At 46.8% G+C, this 19,520-nt stretch overlaps 1 protein-coding gene across 4 annotated transcripts in view; it reads right to left on the bottom strand.

The window, feature by feature from the left end:
• The window catches only part of nvl (nuclear VCP like), an 87,413-nt gene extending 68,540 nt beyond the window's left edge, over window positions 1–18,873 (bottom strand). Inside the window, exons 1-2 of one of the 4 annotated variants that reach the window (XM_059645718.1) lie at window positions 18,763–18,873; window positions 7,111–7,208 (exon numbers count right to left, since the gene is read on the bottom strand). The gene's annotated coding sequence lies outside the window, so the exon portion shown is untranslated. The other 3 variants (XM_059645719.1, XM_059645720.1, XM_048530532.2) reach the window with 3 other exon arrangements.
• Between the last annotated feature and the right edge of the window lie 647 nt (window positions 18,874–19,520).

Raw genomic sequence — 19,520 nt, 5'->3', positions numbered from 1 at the left:
CAAAACATTAATTCTGATTTCTCTTCATGGATGCTGAGCTTTTCCAGCAATTTCTGTTTTAGATTTCATTCCTTGTTCGACATTTGTAAAAACACATCTGCTTCACTAACAAAGTGTGGAGCTGGATGAACACGCCAGGCCAAGCAGCATCTCAGGAGCACAAAAGCTGACATTTCGGGCCTAGACCCTTCATCAGAAATGGCCCTTCTGAAGAAGGGTCTAGGCCTGAAATGTCAGCTTTTGTGCTCCTGAGATGCTGCTTGGCCTGCTGCGTTCATCCAGCTTCACACTTTGTTATCTTGGATTCTCCAGCATCTGCAGTTCCCATTAACTCTGCTTCACTAAGGTCACCTGAAATTCCGTAATTTTCATGAATGGACTTTAAACTCCACCAGCTATGAAGGGCTCTAGATTCTGCAGGCCAAAGCCTTGGGATTTCTCGCACAGTGACCAGCACCTCCCCAACTTAATGAGCATTTTCCCCACTATTGACATTGTCACAGAGACACACATATGTCCTAGTAAATGACTGGAACTTCATTCAACATTACATTTTTGAATAGTTATAGGAATATTCATCTGGAGAAGACAGTAGTGTAGTGATAACGTCACTAATCCACAGTGCCAGGATATGAGGACATGGGCTTGAATCCCACTGTGGCAGATGGTGAATTGTGAATTTTGTAAAAAGAAATACACCTACAAAGCTATTCTCACAGCGACCACAGTCGACAGTTGTAAAACATAGCTGGGGTCCCTTTAGGAGATCTCCTGTCCTTCTGCAGTCTGGCGTGCTGTGGCTCTGCAGTCACATGTTACCTGGTTGACTTTTAGCTGCCCTCTGAAATAATCTGGTGAGCAGCTCAATTTGAAGTCAATTAGAGTTGGGGAAGAAACAAACAAAAATCAAAAAACTGCAGTGGTTAGAAATCAGAAACAAAAACAGAAATTGCGGTAAAATATCAGCAGGTGTGGCAGCATCCATGAAGAGAAATCGGAGTTAATGTTTCGGGTCTAGTTAACTCCGATTTCTCTCACAATTGCTGACAGACCTGCTGAGCTCTTCCTGCCATTTCTGTTTTCGTTTGTGTTACAGAAGAAATATAGACCCAGCCAGTGATGCTACAATCCATGAAAACTAAAAATAATTCAGAATCAATTTGCAGAAGAGTAAGGCCACCTCAGCAGAGAAACAATCTTCTTTCTCTCGCTGGAACTGTCAGTCTCCTCTCAGTTCAGATATTCCAAAGTTGGTCCGATTGTGTCTTGTGTCCCGTGTACTTTTTCAGCTGGTTTTAGAAAGTACCAGGTGAACAGTACAACCTGAGAAGCTGAGCTCAAGCTGGAGGACAGAGGTGACCATCCTGACATTTTGTGACCTGCGCTGAATTCAAAAAGATGACTGACAGTATAAACTACCAACTCTGAAAATTTTATTATGTTTATAAGCCCTCAAAGGGAAGGGCTCTCTCCTTGGAAAGTCGCGCTCATCAGGAGATAGGCCAGAGCAGACACAGGAGGCCTAAGGAACAGCTTTGCGTAGGATACAGGATGCTGCCCTCACAAGTTACCAAGAGGAACACTAACTGTTCGATGATTTGATCATCCTTTGGTGTCCATGACCAGACCTTAGCCATCACAGGTTGTACACATCCAATCTAAACTGTTGCTTCTTAATAAACTGTCTTCAAAGTATTTATCAACAGTTGACTGCCCATTTTCAGTAGTTCCCAACCCCAAATATTACACTTTCAACTTTTGCAATTACAAATGCTGGGGTCACATTTCAAATTCCAAGTTTCCGTCTCATGTGCAGCAGTAACATTCAGCTCATCTGGAATCAGTTATCCCCACGACCAGGATAGTGTATTGAGTGGCTATAGCCAGGCCTGCTCTACGCATGCCGTGATACACTCTGTGGTGACCAGATTAGGTTACCCGTTACAAAGCAGCTCATCCACATTAACTACAATTTTCTACGGCCTGGTAAATGCCAGTTCAGTACTACATACCTCCGTCAGGGCAGAAGGATGCCATTCAGCCAGTCATGTCTGCACTAGCTCTCAAAATTAACATCTCATCTCCTGCCAACACTTCAGTTTTCTCCTGGTAACCTTGTACATTCTTCCTTTTCAGAGGATAATCAAATTCACTCTTAAAGCATCAAGTGAGCCCCCATCCACCTTGTTTCCAGGGAGCGGAGTCAGGGGGAGGAGCACACACAGCACAGTGATATAAATCTAACTTATCTCGGGGATTCGCGGCCTTGTTACCAGGGAACAGAGTCGGAGGGAGCACCCAGAGCGTGGTTAGTATAAATCTAGCTTACCTAGGGGATTGTGTAACTAGGGGTTCGATAGCATCCTTTGCAAGCAGGAGTGAAAGTCCCACATGGTGCATTGCCTGCTTGGTGCCAGGGTGAGGGACATCTCTGACCGGCTCGAAAGGAACGGGATGGCGAGCGTCGAGTTGTTGTGGTCCATGTTGGGACAAACAACATAAGCAAAGCTAGGAAGGAGGCCCTGTTTGGGGATTATCAAGCACAAGGAACAAAATTAAGTAACAGGTCCGCAAGGGTAATAGTCTCCAGATTACTACCTGAGCCACCTGCAAATTGGCATACGGATAAAGAAAATTGGAAGTAAACACGTGGCTAAGGGATTGGAGTGGGAAAGAGGGCTTCCATTTCATGGAGCATTGGCATCAGTTTTGGAACCGGGGGGGGATCTGTACCGATGGGACGGTCTCCATCTGAACCGATCTGGAACCAGTGTTCTAGTGAAAAGGATAAATAGGGTTGTCAGTAGGACTTAAAAGTAGTGAAATGGGGGGGGGAAGGGAAGGGGAACTGACAGGAGGTGTAATGGTAAATAGAAAACAAAACAGCAGGTTAACATTAATGCAGGAGGGTTTAACTACAGCAAAGACTATGAAAGAAGTTAAAAGGAAGGAAAACTGATGGGGTTCCGGTTGGAATGCCATGCTTCTAGGAATTCTCGTGCGTGTCTCTGTTTGGCTTGTCCTAGGATGGATGTGTTGTCCCAATCAAAGTGGTGTCCTTCCTTATCTGTATGTAAGGATACGAGTGATAGTGGGTCATGTCGTTTTGTGGCTAGTTGATGTTCGTGTATCCTGGTGGCTAGCTTTCTGCCTGTTTGTCCAATGTAGTGTTTGTCACAGTTCTTGCAAGGTATTTTGTAGATGACATTCGTTTTATTTGTCGTCTGTATAGGGTCTTTTAAGTTCATTAGCTGTTGTTTTAGTGTGTTGGTGGGTCAAAAAGAAGGCTTAAAAACTAGTACAAAGGCACCTTACCTAAACGGTGATAGAATTCAAAACAAGGTAAATGAGTTAACAGCACAAATCATTGCGAATGTGTCTGATTTAGCTGCCATTATGGAGACCTGGTTGCAGGACGGTCATAACTGGGAGTTAAATATCCAGGAGTATCAGACTATTTGGAAGGACAGATAGGAAGGTAAGGGAGGTGGTGTAGCTCTGATATTTAAGGATGACATTAGGGCAGTAGTGAGAAACAATACAGATTCTATGGAGAATAAGACTGAATCCATTTGGGTGGAAATTAGAAATTTTAAGAAGAAAAAGTCACAGGTAAGCATAGTCTATAGGCCGCCAAATAACATCACATCGGGACTGGCAATAAACAAAGAAATAGCCAATGCCTGTAAAAATGGTAGCGCAATTGTAGTTGGAACTTTTAATCTACATGTCGATTTGTCAAACTAGGTCAGTCAATGCAGCCTTGAGGAAGAGATCATTGAATGTATCCGCGATAGTTTTCTCGAACAGTATGTAATGGAGCTGAGGAGGACGGAAGCTTTTCCTAGATTTGGTCCTGTGTAATGAGCCAGGGATAATTAATGATCTCATAGTTAGAGATTCTCTTGGAAGGAGCAATCACAGTTTGGCTGAATTTAGAATACAGATGGAGAAGATAAAATCCAACACCAGGGTCCTGTGCTTAAACAAAGGAGACTACAATAAAATGAAGGAGGAGCTGGATAAAGCAGACTGGAAGTAACGACTTTATGGTAGTACACTTGAAGAGCAGTGGAGGACTTTCAAAACAATATTTCAAAGTGCTTGGCAAAAGTATATACCAATGAAAAGGAAGGGCTGTAGAAAAAAGGGCAGTCAGCCCTGGACGTCTGAGACTAAACGACCTCAGAATATGAAGACAGTTGGCAAAAGTTTCAATAAATATATAAAACGAAAAAGAGTGGTTAAGGTAAACATTGGTCCTTTAGAGGATGAGAAGAGGGATTTAATAACAGGAAGTGAGAGAATAGCTAAGGCATTGAACAGGTATTTTGTGTCGGTCTTCACAGTGGAGGACACGAATATGTTGCCAGTAATCAACGACAAAGAGACTGAGGTAGGGGTGAGGACCTACACATGATCATTATCATGAACGTGGCGGTGTTGGCAAGCTAAAGGAGCTAAAGGTAGACAAGTCTCCTGGCTCTGATGGAATGCTTCCCAGGGAACTAAAAGTGATGGTGGGAGTAACAGCAACTGCACTCATGGTAATTTTCCATGGGACAGTTTCAGAAAACCGAAAAACAGCTGATGTGATGCCAGTGTTCGAGCAAGGAGGTTGAAAAAGATAGGGAATTATAGGCCAGAGATAACAAGGTGTAGAGCTGATGAACAAAGAAAGCCAAGCAGCATCTTGGGAGCAGGAAAGCTGAGGTTTCGGGCCTAGATCCTAATCCATCTCTTTCTGATGAAGGGTCTAGGCCCAAAACATCAGCTTTCCTGCTCCTAAGATGCTGCTTGGCCCGTTGTGTTCATCCAGCTCTACACCTTGTTATCTCCGATTCTCCAGCATCTGCAGTTCTCATTATCTCTGAACTATAGGCCAGTTAGCTTAACTTCTGTAGTGGAAACAATGCTTGAATCTATCATCAAGGAAAAAATAGCAAGACATCTAGATAGAAAGTGACCCAATGGGCAGATGCAGCATGGGTTCATGAAAGACAAATCATGCTTGACTAATTTACTGAAATTCTATGAAGGCCATATAAATCCAGTGGACAGTGGGGACCCAGTAGATGTTGTGTATCTGGATTTCCAAAAGGCATTCGACAAGGGGCTGCACAAAAGGCTTCTGCATTAGATAAAGTTGCACGGCGTTACTGACAAAGTATTGGCATGGATCGAGGATTGGGTAACTAACAGGAAGCAAAGAGTGGAGATGAATGTGTGTTTTTCTAGTTGGCGAACAGTGACTAGTGGTGTGCCTCAGGCATCAGTGTTGGGACTGCAATTGTTTACAATTTACATGAACAATTTGGAGTTGGGTTCATGTGTGGTGTGTCAAAGTTTGCGGATGGCACTAAGATGAGTAGTACAGCAACATATGCAGAGGACTCTGAAAGTTTGTAGAGGGATATAGATAGTTTAAGTGAGTAGGCAAAGGTCTGGCAGATGGAGTGCAATGTTGAGAAATGTGAAGTCATCCATTATGGTAGGAATAATGGTAAAAGGGACTACTACTTGACCCGCCAGCTTGCTACTGTGCTGAGGGACCTGGGCATCCTTGTGCATGAATTACAGAAGGTTGGTTTGCAGGTGCAGCAGGTAATTAAGGCGGCAAATGGAATTTTGTCCTTCATTGCTAGAGGGCTGGAGTTTAAAAACAGGGAGGTTATGCTGCAGCTGTGTAGGGAGCTGGTGAGGCCACAACTGGAGTACTGTGGGCAGCTTTGGTCTCCTTAATTAGGATGTACTGGCACTGGAGGGGATGCAGAGGAGATTCACTAAGTCGACTTCAGAGTTAAGAGGGTTGGTTTATGAGGAGAGGCTGAAGAGACTGGGATTATATTCATTGAATAAGTGGGGGGAGGAATCTTATGGAAACATAAAATTATGAAGGAACAGATAGGAGAGAAGCAGGGAGGTTGTTTCCACTGGTGGGTGATACTAGAACGAGATGGCATAGCCTCAAAATTAGGGGGAGCAGATTTAGGACTGAACTGAGGAGACTTCTTCACCCAAAGGGTTGTGAATCTGTGGAATTCCCTGCCCAGTGAAGTAATTGAGGCTTCCTTACTGAATGTTTTTAAAGCTAAGATCGGTGATTTTTTAAATAGTAAAGGAATTAAGGGCTATGGTGAGAGGGTGGGTAAGTAGAACTCAAGCCATGGAAAGATCAGCCATGATCTTAGTAAATGGCGTAGCAGGCTCGAAGGGCCAGATGGTCGACTCCCACTCCTCGTTCTTATGTGGTTACGTTGAATGCTTTCAGGCCAAATTTTATACATTCAGCAGAGACATGTCACCTCTGCTTTGTGGCTATACAGATACAGCACAATCCTTAAGGATCAATGTATATATATCCTGTAAATACATAATGCATCCGATGCTATATGGTCGACGATACGTATCCAATAGATACATCGTGTACTCTGTAGCTCAGTCCTATATATATATATATATATATATATATATACATATCTAAGATACACACCAACTGTGATCTTTGCACCAGTCCTACATCTCCTTTAGATACATTATAGGTAGTCTAAGGCCCAGTCCTACACAAATGATGAGAATACATCACCTATGCTCTATGGACAAATCCTATATATTCTTTATCAAGATACAGGATCTGCACTGCATGATCCAGTCAATATATTTGAGAGATAGATCCACTGAGGTGAACTGCCCAGACTTACATGTGAGACAGTGCCTGCGCTACCTGGCCTGTTTGCACATCATCCACGTTATATTGCCCAGTCATATATAATCTATGGCCATTTGATATTTCTACCGTATGCCACTGTCCTTTATAGATTCTATAGAGATATAATATCTGCGATATATGGTGAGCTCTTAGATATCCTATAGGGATGTCCGAAGTGCATTATTTGGCCAAGTCCAACATATTTGAAAAAGGTAATATGACTGTAACCCTCACCCCTCTACTTTCTCATTGATCACTCGCCCGCCAGGCTCTCCCCGTGTTCACTCGCCCGCCAGGCTCTCCCCGTGAACACTCGGCCGCCAGGCTCTCCCCGTGATCACTCGGCCGCCAGGCTCTCCCCGTGATCACTCGGCCGCCAGGCTCTCCCCGTGATCACTCACCCGCCAGGCTCTCCCCGTGATCACTCGCCTGCCAGGCTCTCCCCGTGATCACTCGCCCGCCACGCTCTCCCTGTGATCACAAAGCTGCCGCACTCTCCCTGTGTTAAAAACATAGCCATGAGGGTCTCCCAGTGATGATAAATGTACCTGTGTGAGGCCCTCCCTGTGATAATGTACATGTGTGAGGCTCTCCCTGTGACGATAATGTACCCGTGTGAGGCTCTCCCTGCGATGATAATGAACCAGTGTGAGGCTCTCCCTGTGATAATGTACATGTGTGAGGCTCTCCCTGTGACGATAATGTACCCGTGTGAGTCTTTCCCTGCAATAATGTACCCGTGTGAGTCTCTCCCTACGATAATGTACCCGTGTGAGTCTCTCCCTGTGATAATGTACCCGTGTGAGTCTCTCCCTGCAATAATGTACCCATGAGGCTCTCCCTGCGATATTGTACCCGTGTGAGTCTCTCCCTGTGATAATGTACCTCTGTGAGTCTCTCCCTGTGATAATGTACCCGTGTGAGGCTCTCCCTGTGATGATAATGTACCCGTGTGAGTCTCTCCCTGCGATAATGTACCCGTGTGAGGCGGTCCCTGTGATAATGTACCCCTGTGAGTCTCTCCTTGTGATAATGTACCCCTGTGAGTCTCTCCCTGTGATAATGTACCCGTGTGAGTCTCTCCCTGTGATAATGTACCCGTGAGAGTCTCTCCCTGCGATAATGTACCTGTGAGAGTCTCTCCCTGTGATAATGTACCCGTGAGAGTCTCTCCCTGTGATAATGTACCCGTGAGAGTCTCTCCCTGCGATAATGTACACGTGAGAGTCTCTCCCTGCGATAATGTGCCTGTGTGAGTCTCTCCCTGTGATAATGTACCCGTGTGAGTCTCTCCCTGTGATAATGTACCTGTGAGAGTCTCTCCCTGTGATGATAATGTACCCGTGTGAGTCTCTCCCTGTGATAATGTACCCGTGTGAGTCTCTCCCTGCGATAATGTACCCCTGTGAGTCTCTCCCTGTGATAATGTACCCGTGTGAGTCTCTCCCTGCGATATTGTACCCGTGTGAGTCTCTCCCTGTAATGATAATGTACCCGTGTGAGGATCTCCCTGTGATAATGTACCCGTGAGAGTCTCTCCCTGTGATAATGTACCTGTGAGAGTCGCTCCCTGTGATAATGTACCCGTGTGAGTCTCTCCCTGTGATAATGTACCCGTGTGAGTCTCTCCCTGTGATAATGTACCCGTGTGAGTCTCTCCCTGTGATAATGTACCTGTGAGAGTCTCTCCCTGTGACAATGTACCCGTGAGAGTCTCTCCCTGTGACAATGTACCCGTGAGAGTCTCTCCCTGTGACAATGTACCCGTGAGAGTCTCTCCCTGTGACAATGTACCCCTGTGAGTCTCTCCCTGTGATAATGTACCTGTGAGAGTCTCTCCCTGTGATAATGTACCTGTGAGAGTCTCTCCCTGTGATAATGTACCCGTGTGAGTCTCTCCCTGTGATAATGTACCTGTGTGAGTCTCTCCCTGTGATAATGTACCCGTGTGAGTCTCTCCCTGTGATAATGTACCTGTGTGAGTCTCTCCCTGTGATAATGTACCTGTGAGAGTCTCTCCCTGTGATAATGTACCTGTGAGTCTCTCCCTGTGACAATGTACCCGTGAGAGTCTCTCCCTGTGACAATGTACCTGTGAGAGTCTCTCCCTGTGATAATGTACCTGTGAGAGTCTCTCCCTGTGATAATGTACCTGTGAGAGTCTCTCCCTGTGATAATGTAACTGTGAGAGTCTCTCCCTGTGATAATGTACCCGTGTGAGTCTCTCCCTGTGATAATGTACCTGTGAGAGTCTCTCCCTGTGATAATGTACCCGTGTGAGTCTCTCCCTGTGATAATGTACCCGTGTGAGTCTCTCCCTGTGATCATGTACCCATGAGAGTCTCTCCCTGTGATAATGTACCCGTGTGAGTCTCTCCCTGTGATAATGTACCTGTGAGAGTCTCTCCCTGTGATAATGTACCCGTGTGAGTCTCTCCCTGTGATAATGTACCCGTGTGAGTCTCTCCCTGTGATAATGTACCTGTGTGAGTCTCTCCCTGTGATAATGTACCCGTGTGAGTCTCTCCCTGTGATAATGTACCTGTGTGAGTCTCTCCCTGTGATAATGTACCTGTGAGAGTCTCTCCCTGTGATAATCTCTCCCTGTGATAATGTACCTGTGAGAGTCTCTCCCAGTGATAATGTACCCCTGTGAGTCTCTCCCTGTGATAATGTACCTGTGAGAGTCTCTCCCTGTGATAATGTACCCGTGAGAGTCTCTCCCTGTGATAATGTACCCGTGACAGTCTCTCCCTGTGATAATGTACCTGCGAGAGTCTCTCCCTGTGATAATGTACCTGTGTGAGTCTCTCCCTGTGATAATGTACCCGTGTGAGTCTCTCCCTGTGATCATGTACCTGTGAGAGTCTCTCCCTGTGATAATGTACCCGTGTGAGTCTCTCCCTGTGATAATGTACCCGTGTGAGTCTCTCCCTGCGATATTGTACCCGTGTGAGTCTCTCCCTGTAATGATAATGTACCCGTGTGAGGATCTCCCTGTGATAATGTACCCGTGAGAGTCTCTCCCTGTGATAATGTACCTGTGAGAGTCGCTCCCTGTGATAATGTACCCGTGTGAGTCTCTCCCTGTGATAATGTACCCGTGTGAGTCTCTCCCTGTGATAATGTACCCGTGTGAGTCTCTCCCTGTGATAATGTACCTGTGAGAGTCTCTCCCTGTGACAATGTACCCGTGAGAGTCTCTCCCTGTGACAATGTACCCGTGAGAGTCTCTCCCTGTGACAATGTACCCGTGAGAGTCTCTCCCTGTGACAATGTACCCCTGTGAGTCTCTCCCTGTGATAATGTACCTGTGAGAGTCTCTCCCTGTGATAATGTACCTGTGAGAGTCTCTCCCTGTGATAATGTACCCGTGTGAGTCTCTCCCTGTGATAATGTACCTGTGTGAGTCTCTCCCTGTGATAATGTACCCGTGTGAGTCTCTCCCTGTGATAATGTACCTGTGTGAGTCTCTCCCTGTGATAATGTACCTGTGAGAGTCTCTCCCTGTGATAATGTACCTGTGAGTCTCTCCCTGTGACAATGTACCCGTGAGAGTCTCTCCCTGTGACAATGTACCTGTGAGAGTCTCTCCCTGTGATAATGTACCTGTGAGAGTCTCTCCCTGTGATAATGTACCTGTGAGAGTCTCTCCCTGTGATAATGTACCCGTGTGAGTCTCTCCCTGTGATAATGTACCTGTGAGAGTCTCTCCCTGTGATAATGTACCCGTGTGAGTCTCTCCCTGTGATAATGTACCCGTGTGAGTCTCTCCCTGTGATCATGTACCCGTGAGAGTCTCTCCCTGTGATAATGTACCCGTGTGAGTCTCTCCCTGTGATAATGTACCTGTGAGAGTCTCTCCCTGTGATAATGTACCCGTGTGAGTCTCTCCCTGTGATAATGTACCCGTGTGAGTCTCTCCCTGTGATAATGTACCTGTGTGAGTCTCTCCCTGTGATAATGTACCCGTGTGAGTCTCTCCCTGTGATAATGTACCTGTGTGAGTCTCTCCCTGTGATAATGTACCTGTGACAGTCTCTCCCTGTGATAATCTCTCCCTGTGATAATGTACCTGTGAGAGTCTCTCCCAGTGATAATGTACCCCTGTGAGTCTCTCCCTGTGATAATGTACCTGTGAGAGTCTCTCCCTGTGATAATGTACCTGTGAGAGTCTCTCCCTGTGATAATGTACCCGTGACAGTCTCTCCCTGTGATAATGTACCTGCGAGAGTCTCTCCCTGTGATAATGTACCTGTGTGAGTCTCTCCCTGTGATAATGTACCCGTGTGAGTCTCTCCCTGTGATAATGTACCTGTGAGAGTCTCTCCCTGTGATAATGTACCCGTGTGAGTCTCTCCCTGTGATAATGTACCCGTGTGAGTCTCTCCCTGTGATAATGTACCCGTGTGAGTCTCTCCCTGTGATCATGTACCTGTGAGAGTCTCTCCCTGTGATAATGTACCCGTGTGAGTCTCTCCCTGTGATAATGTACCTGTGAGAGTCTCTCCCTGTGATAATGTACCTGTGTGAGTCTCTCCCTGTGATAATGAACCCGTGTGAGTCTCTCCCTGTGATAATGTACCTGTGTGAGTCTCTCCCTGTGATAATGTACCCCTGTGAGAGTCTCTCCCTGTGATAATGTACCTGTGAGAGTCTCTCCCTGTGATAATGTACCTGTGTGAGTCTCTCCCTGTGATAATGTACCCGTGTGAGTCTCTCCCTGTGATAATGTACCTGTGTGAGTCTCTCCCTGTGATAATGTACCTGTGAGAGTCTCTCCCTGTGAAAATCTCTCCCTGTGATAATGTACCTGTGAGAGTCTCTCCCTGTGATAATGTACCTGTGAGAGTCTCTCCCTGTGATAATGTACCCGTGAGAGTCTCTCCCTGTGATAATGTACCCGTGAGAGTCTCTCCCTGTGATAATGTACCCATGTGAGTCTCTCCCTGTGATAATGTACCTGTGAGAGTCTCTCCCTGTGACAATGTACCTGTGTGAGTCTCTCCCTGTGATCATGTACCTGTGTGAGTCTCTCCCTGTGATAATGTACCTGTGAGAGTCTCTCCCTGTGATAATCTCTCCCTGTGATAATGTACCTGTGAGAGTCTCTCCCTGTGATAATGTACCCCTGTGAGTCTCTCCCTGTGATAATGTACCTGTGAGAGTCTCTCCCTGTGATAATGTACCTGCGAGAGTCTCTCCCTGTGATAATGTACCTGTGTGAGTCTCTCCCTGTGATAATGTACCCGTGTGAGTCTCTCCCTGTGATAATGTACCTGTGAGAGTCTCTCCCTGTGATAATGTACCCGTGTGAGTCTCTCCCTGTGATAATGTACCCGTGTGAGTCTCTCCCTGTGATAATGTACCCGTGTGAGTCTCTCCCTGTGATCATGTACCTGTGAGAGTCTCTCCCTGTGATAATGTACCCGTGTGAGTCTCTCCCTGTGATAATGTACCTGTGAGAGTCTCTCCCTGTGATAATGTACCTGTGTGAGTCTCTCCCTGTGATAATGTACCCGTGTGAGTCTCTCCCTGTGATAATGTACCTGTGAGAGTCTCTCCCTGTGATAATGTACCCGTGTGAGTCTCTCCCTGTGATAATGTACCCGTGTGAGTCTCTCCCTGTGATAATGTACCTGTGTGAGTCTCTCCCTGTGATAATGTACCTGTGAGAGTCTCTCCCTGTGATAATGTACCTGTGAGAGTCTCTCCCTGTGATAATGTACCCCTGTGAGAGTCTCTCCCTGTGATAATGTACCTGTGAGAGTCTCTCTCTGTGATAATGTACCTGTGTGAGTCTCTCCCTGTGATAATGTACCCGTGTGAGTCTCTCCCTGTGATAATGTACCTGTGTGAGTCTCTCCCTGTGATAATGTACCTGTGAGAGTCTCTCCCTGTGAAAATCTCTCCCTGTGATAATGTACCTGTGAGAGTCTCTCCCTGTGATAATGTACCTGTGAGAGTCTCTCCCTGTGATAATGTACCTGTGAGAGTCTCTCCCTGTGATAATGTACCCGTGAGAGTCTCTCCCTGTGATAATGTACCCGTGAGAGTCTCTCCCTGTGATAATGTACCCATGTGAGTCTCTCCCTGTGATAATGTACCTGTGAGAGTCTCTCCCTGTGACAATGTACCTGTGTGAGTCTCTCCCTGTGATAATGTACCCGTGTGAGTCTCTCCCTGTGATAATGTACCTGTGAGAGTCTCTCCCTGTGATAATGTACCCGTGTGAGTCTCTCCCTGTGATAATGTACCCGTGTGAGTCTCTCCCTGTGATCATGTACCCGTGAGAGTCTCTCCCTGTGATAATGTACCCGTGTGAGTCTCTCCCTGTGATAATGTACCTGTGAGAGTCTCTCCCTGTGATAATGTACCCGTGTGAGTCTCTCCCTGTGATAATGTACCCGTGTGAGTCTCTCCCTGTGATAATGTACCTGTGTGAGTCTCTCCCTGTGATAATGTACCCGTGTGAGTCTCTCCCTGTGATAATGTACCTGTGTGAGTCTCTCCCTGTGATAATGTACCTGTGAGAGTCTCTCCCTGTGATAATCTCTCCCTGTGATAATGTACCTGTGAGAGTCTCTCCCTGTGATAATGTACCCCTGTGAGTCTCTCCCTGTGATAATGTACCTGTGAGAGTCTCTCCCTGTGATAATGTACCCGTGACAGTCTCTCCCTGTGATAATGTACCTGCGAGAGTCTCTCCCTGTGATAATGTACCTGTGTGAGTCTCTCCCTGTGATAATGTACCCGTGTGAGTCTCTCCCTGTGATAATGTACCTGTGAGAGTCTCTCCCTGTGATAATGTACCTGTGTGAGTCTCTCCCTGTGATAATGTACCCGTGTGAGTCTCTCCCTGTGATAATGTACCTGTGTGAGTCTCTCCCTGTGATAATGTACCTGTGAGAGTCTCTCCCTGTGATAATGTACCTGTGAGAGTCTCTCCCTGTGATAATGTACCCCTGTGAGTCTCTCCCTGTGATAATGTACCTGTGAGAGACTTTCCCTGTGATAATGTACCCGTGTGAGTCTCTCCCTGTGATAATGTACCTGTGAGAGTCTCTCCCTGTGATAATGTACCCGTGAGAGTCTCTCCCTGTGATAATGTACCCGTGAGAGTCTCTCCCTGTGATAATGTACCCGTGTGAGTCTCTCCCTGTGATAATGTACCTGTGTGAGTCTCTCATGTGATAATGTACCTGTGTGAGTCTCTCCCTGTGATAATGTACCCCTGTGAGTCTCTCCCTGTGATAATGTACCTGTGAGAGTCTCTCCCTGTGATAATGTACCTGTGAGAGTCTCTCCCTGTGACAATGTACCTGTGTGAGTCTCTCCCTGTGATAATGTACCTGTGAGAGTCTCTCCCTGTGACAATGTACCCGTGAGAGTCTCTCCCTGTGATAATGTACCTGTGAGAGTCTCTCCCTGTGATAATGTACCTGTGAGAGTCTCTCCCTGTGATAATGTACCTTTGAGAGTCTCTCCCTGTGATAATCTCTCCCTGTGATAATGTACCTGTGTGAGTCTCTCCCTGTGACAATGTACCTGTGAGAGTCTCTCCCTGTGACAATGTACCTGTGAGAGTCTCTCCCTGTGATAATGTACCTGTGAGAGTCTCTCCCTGTGATAATGTACCTGTGAGTCTCTCCCTGTGATAATGTACCCCTGTGAGAGTCTCTCCCTGTGATAATGTACCTGTGAGAGTCTCTCCCTGTGATAATGTACCTGTGAGAGTCTCTCCCTGTGATAATGTACCTGTGAGTCTCTCCCTGTGATAATGTACCCGTGAGAGTCTCTCCCTGTGATAATGTACCTGTGAGAGTCTCTCCCTGTGATAATGTACCTGTGAGAGTCTCTCCCTGTGATAATGTACCTGTGAGAGTCTCTCCCTGTGATAATGTACCCGTGTGAGTCCCTCCCTGTGATAATGTACCTGTGAGAGTCTCTCCCTGTGATAATCTCTCCCTGTGATAATGTACCCGTGTGAGTCTCTCCCTGTGATAATGTACCTGTGAGAGTCTCTCCCTGTGATAATGTACCTGTGTGAGTCTCTCCCTGTGATAATGTACCCGTGTGAGTCTCTCCCTGTGATAATGTACCTGTGTGAGTCTCTCCCTGTGATAATGTACCTGTGAGAGTCTCTCCCTGTGATAATGTACCTGTGAGAGTCTCTCCCTGTGATAATGTACCCCTGTGAGTCTCTCCCTGTGATAATGTACCTGTGAGAGACTCTCCCTGTGATAATGTACCCGTGTGAGTCTCTCCCTGTGATAATGTACCTGTGAGAGTCTCTCCCTGTGATAATGTACCCGTGAGAGTCTCTCCCTGTGATAATGTACCCGTGAGAGTCTCTCCCTGTGATAATGTACCCGTGTGAGTCTCTCCCTGTGATAATGTACCTGTGTGAGTCTCTCATGTGATAATGTACCTGTGTGAGTCTCTCCCTGTGATAATGTACCCCTGTGAGTCTCTCCCTGTGATAATGTACCTGTGAGAGTCTCTCCCTGTGATAATGTACCTGTGAGAGTCTCTCCCTGTGACAATGTACCTGTGTGAGTCTCTCCCTGTGATAATGTACCTGTGAGAGTCTCTCCCTGTGACAATGTACCCGTGAGAGTCTCTCCCTGTGATAATGTACCTGTGAGAGTCTCTCCCGGTGATAATGTACCTGTGAGAGTCTCTCCCTGTGATAATGTACCTTTGAGAGTCTCTCCCTGTGATAATCTCTCCCTGTGATAATGTACCTGTGTGAGTCTCTCCCTGTGACAATGTACCTGTGAGAGTCTCTCCCTGTGACAATGTACCTGTGAGAGTCTCTCCCTGTGATAATGTACCTGTGAGAGTCTCTCCCTGTGATAATGTACCTGTGAGTCTCTCCCTGTGATAATGTACCCCTGTGAGAGTCTCTCCCTGTGATAATGTACCTGTGAGAGTCTCTCCCTGTGATAATGTACCTGTGAGAGTCTCTCCCTGTGATAATGTACCTGTGAGTCTCTCCCTGTGATAATGTACCCGTGAGAGTCTCTCCCTGTGATAATGTACCTGTGAGAGTCTCTCCCTGTGATAATGTACCTGTGAGAGTCTCTCCCTGTGATAATGTACCTGTGAGAGTCTCTCCCTGTGATAATGTACCCGTGTGAGTCCCTCCCTGTGATAATGTACCTGTGAGAGTCTCTCCCTGTGATAATCTCTCCCTGTGATAATGTACCTGTGTGAGTCTCTCCCTGTGACAATGTACCTGTGAGAGTCTCTCCCTGTGACAATGTACCTGTGAGAGTCTCTCCCTGTGATAATGTACCTGTGAGAGTCTCTCCCTGTGATAATGTACCTGTGAGAGTCTCTCCCTGTGATAATGTACCTGTGAGAGTCTCTCCCTGTGATAATGTACCCCTGTGAGAGTCTCTCCCTGTGATAATGTACCTGTGAGAGTCTCTCCCTGTGATAATGTACCTGTGAGAGTCTCTCCCTGTGATAATGTACCCGTGTGAGAGTCTCTCCCTGTGATAATGTACCTGTGAGAGTCTCTCCCTGTGATAATGTACCTGTGAGAGTCTCTCCCTGTGATATTGTACCTGTGAGAGTCTCTCCCTGTGATAATGTACCTGTGAGAGTCTCTCCCTGTGATAATGTACCTGTGAGAGTCTCTCCCTGTGATAATGTACCTGTGAGAGTCTCTCCCTGTGATAATGTACCTGTGAGAGTCTCTCCCTGTGATAATGTACCTGTGAGAGTCTCTCCCTGTGATAATGTACCTTTGAGAGTCTCTCCCTGTGATAATGTACCCGTGTGAGTCTCTCCCTGTGATAATGTACCTGTGAGAGTCTCTCCCTGTGATAATGTACCCGTGAGAGTCTCTCCCTGTGATAATGTACCTGTGAGAGTCTCTCCCTGTGATAATGTACCTGTGAGTCTCTCCCTGTGATAATGTACCCCTGAGAGTCTCTCCCTGTGATAATGTACCCCTGAGAGTCTCTCCCTGTGATAATGTACCTTTGAGAGTCTCTCCCTGTGATAATGTACCCGTGTGAGTCTCTCCCTGTGATAATGTACCTGTGTGAGTCTCTCCCTGTGATAATGTACCTGTGTGAGTCTCTCCCTGTGATAATGTACCTGTGAGAGTCTCTCCCTGTGATAATGTACCTGTGAGAGTCTCTCCCTGTGATAATGTACCTGTGAGAGTCTCTCCCTGTGATAATGTACCTGTGAGAGTCTCTCCCTGTGATAATGTACCCGTGTGAGTCTCTCCCTGTGATAATGTACCTGTGAGTCTCTCCCTGTGATAATGTACCTTTGAGAGTCTCTCCCTGTGATAATGTACCTGTGAGAGTCTCTCCCTGTGATAATGTACCTGTGAGTCTCTCCCTGTGATAATGTACCTGTGTGAGTCTCTCCCTGTGATAATGTACCCGTGAGTCTCTCCCTGTGATAATGTACCTGTGTGAGTCTCTCCCTGTGATAATGTACCTGTGTGAGTCTCTCCCTGTGATAATGTACCCGTGTGAGTCTCTCCCTGTGATAATGTACCCGTGTGAGTCTCTCCCTGTGATAATGTACCTGTGAGAGTCTCTCCCTGTGATAATGTACCTGTGAGAGTCTCTCCCTGTGATAATGTACCCGTGTGAGTCTCTCCCTGTGATAATGTACCCGTGTGAGTCTCTCCCTGTGATAATGTACCTGTGAGAGTCTCTCCCTGTGACAATGTACCCGTGTGAGTCTCTCCCTGTGATAATGTACCTGTGTGAGTCTCTCCCTGTGATAATGTACCCGTGTGAGTCTCTCCCTGTGATAATGTACCTGTGAGAGTCTCTCCCTGTGACAATGTACCTGTGAGAGTCTCTCCCTGTGATAATGTACCCGTGTGAGTCTCTCCCTGTGATAATGTACCTGAGAGTCTCTCCGTGTGATAATGTACCTGTGAGAGTCTCTCCCTGTGACAATGTACCTGTGAGAGTCTCTCCCTGTGATAATGTACCCGTGTGAGTCTCTCCCTGTGATAATGTACCTGAGAGTCTCTCCGTGTGATAATGTACCTGTGAGTCTCTCCCTGTGATAATGTACCTGTGAGTCTCTCCCTGTGATAATGTACCTGTGAGAGTCTCTCCCTGTGATAATGTACCTGTGAGTCTCTCCCTGTGATAATGTACCTGTGAGTCTCTCCCTGTGATAATGTACCTGTGAGAGTCTCTCCCTGTGATAATGTACCTGTGAGTCTCTCCCTGTGATAATGTACCCCTGTGAGTCTCTCCCTGTGATAATGTACCCCTGAGAGTCTCTCCTTGTGATAATGTACCTTTGAGAGTCTCTCCCTGTGATAATGTACCTGTGAGTCTCTCCCTGTGATAATGTACCTGTGTGAGTCTCTCCCTGTGATAATGTACCCGTGTGAGTCTCTCCCTGTGATAATGTACCCCTGTGAGTCTCTCCCTGTGATAATGTACCCCTGAGAGTCTCTCCTTGTGATAATGTACCTTTGAGAGTCTCTCCCTGTGATAATGTACCTGTGAGTCTCTCCCTGTGATAATGTACCTGTGAGTCTCTCCCTGTGATAATGTACCTGTGAGTCTCTCCCTGTGATAATGTACCCCTGTGAGTCTCTCCCTGTGATAATGTACCTGTGAGTCTCTCCCTGTGATAATGTACCTGTGAGTCTCTCCCTGTGATAATGTACCCCTGTGAGTCTCTCCCTGTGATAATGTACCTGTGAGTCTCTCCCTGTGATAATGTACCCGTGAGAGTCTCTCCCTGTGATAATGTACCCGTGACAGTCTCTCCCTGTGATAATGTACCTTTGAGAGTCTCTCCCTGTGATAATGTACCTGTGTGAGTCTCTCCCTGTGATAATGTACCCGTGTGAGTCTCTCCCTGTGATAATGTACCTGTGTGAGTCTCTCCCTGTGATAATGTACCTGTGAGTCTCTCCCTGTGATAATGTACCTGTGAGAGTCTCTCCCTGTGATAATGTACCTGTGAGTCTCTCCCTGTGATAATGTACCCCTGTGAGTCTCTCCCTGTGATAATGTACCTGTGAGTCTCTCCCTGTGATAATGTACCTTTGAGAGTCTCTCCCTGTGAGGCTCCTCTTCCTCCTTTGAAGCTTCTTCACGTGAAACGGGTCCTTCGTGGGTCCTCTCTTAGAGTTGACCGTGCCACCTGTGGCACGCGATCACAGCATGATGACAAGATATTTCTTTTTAATTATCCCTGATTATCTGAGGCGGATGAACGGATTAATACGAATAGCGTCGTCACCTCAGGTTTGGGTTTTAATGTTGCACATATCGACAGGCACTCTCCTCGACAGCCCCCGACCTAATTTTCGGACAATCGGATTGATCACGGTATCAGTGCCGGAAGTAACGTAAAGCGCACTGGACTGTTTCCTCTGCGCGCCCTCCATATTTGTAAAGGTTGATGCAAAGGTAATGGGAATTGCAGATGCTGGAGAATCCAAGATAATAAAGTGTGAGGCTGGATGAACACAGCAGGCCAAGCAGCATCTCAGGACCACAAAAGCTGACGTTTCGGGCCTAGACCCTTCATCAGAGAGGGGGATGGGGAGAGGATTCTGAAATAAATAGGGAGAGAGGGGGAGGTGGACCGAAGATGGAGAAAAGAAGATAGGTGGAGAGGAGAGTATAGGTGGGGAGGTAGGGAGGGGATAGGTCAGTCCAGGGAAGACGGACAGGTCAAGGAGGTGGGATGAGGTTAGTAGGTAGGAAATGGAGGTGCAGCTTGAGGTGGGAGGAAGGGATGGGTGAGAGGAAGAACACGTTAGGGAGGCAGAGACAGACTGGGCTGGTTGTGTGAT

The sequence above is a fragment of the Stegostoma tigrinum genome, chromosome 4 (assembly GCF_030684315.1).
Source record: "Stegostoma tigrinum isolate sSteTig4 chromosome 4, sSteTig4.hap1, whole genome shotgun sequence".
NCBI lineage: Eukaryota > Metazoa > Chordata > Chondrichthyes > Orectolobiformes > Stegostomatidae > Stegostoma > Stegostoma tigrinum.
The sequence above is the reverse complement of the archived record's forward strand: the minus strand, read 5'-3'. Positions and strand labels throughout refer to the sequence as shown.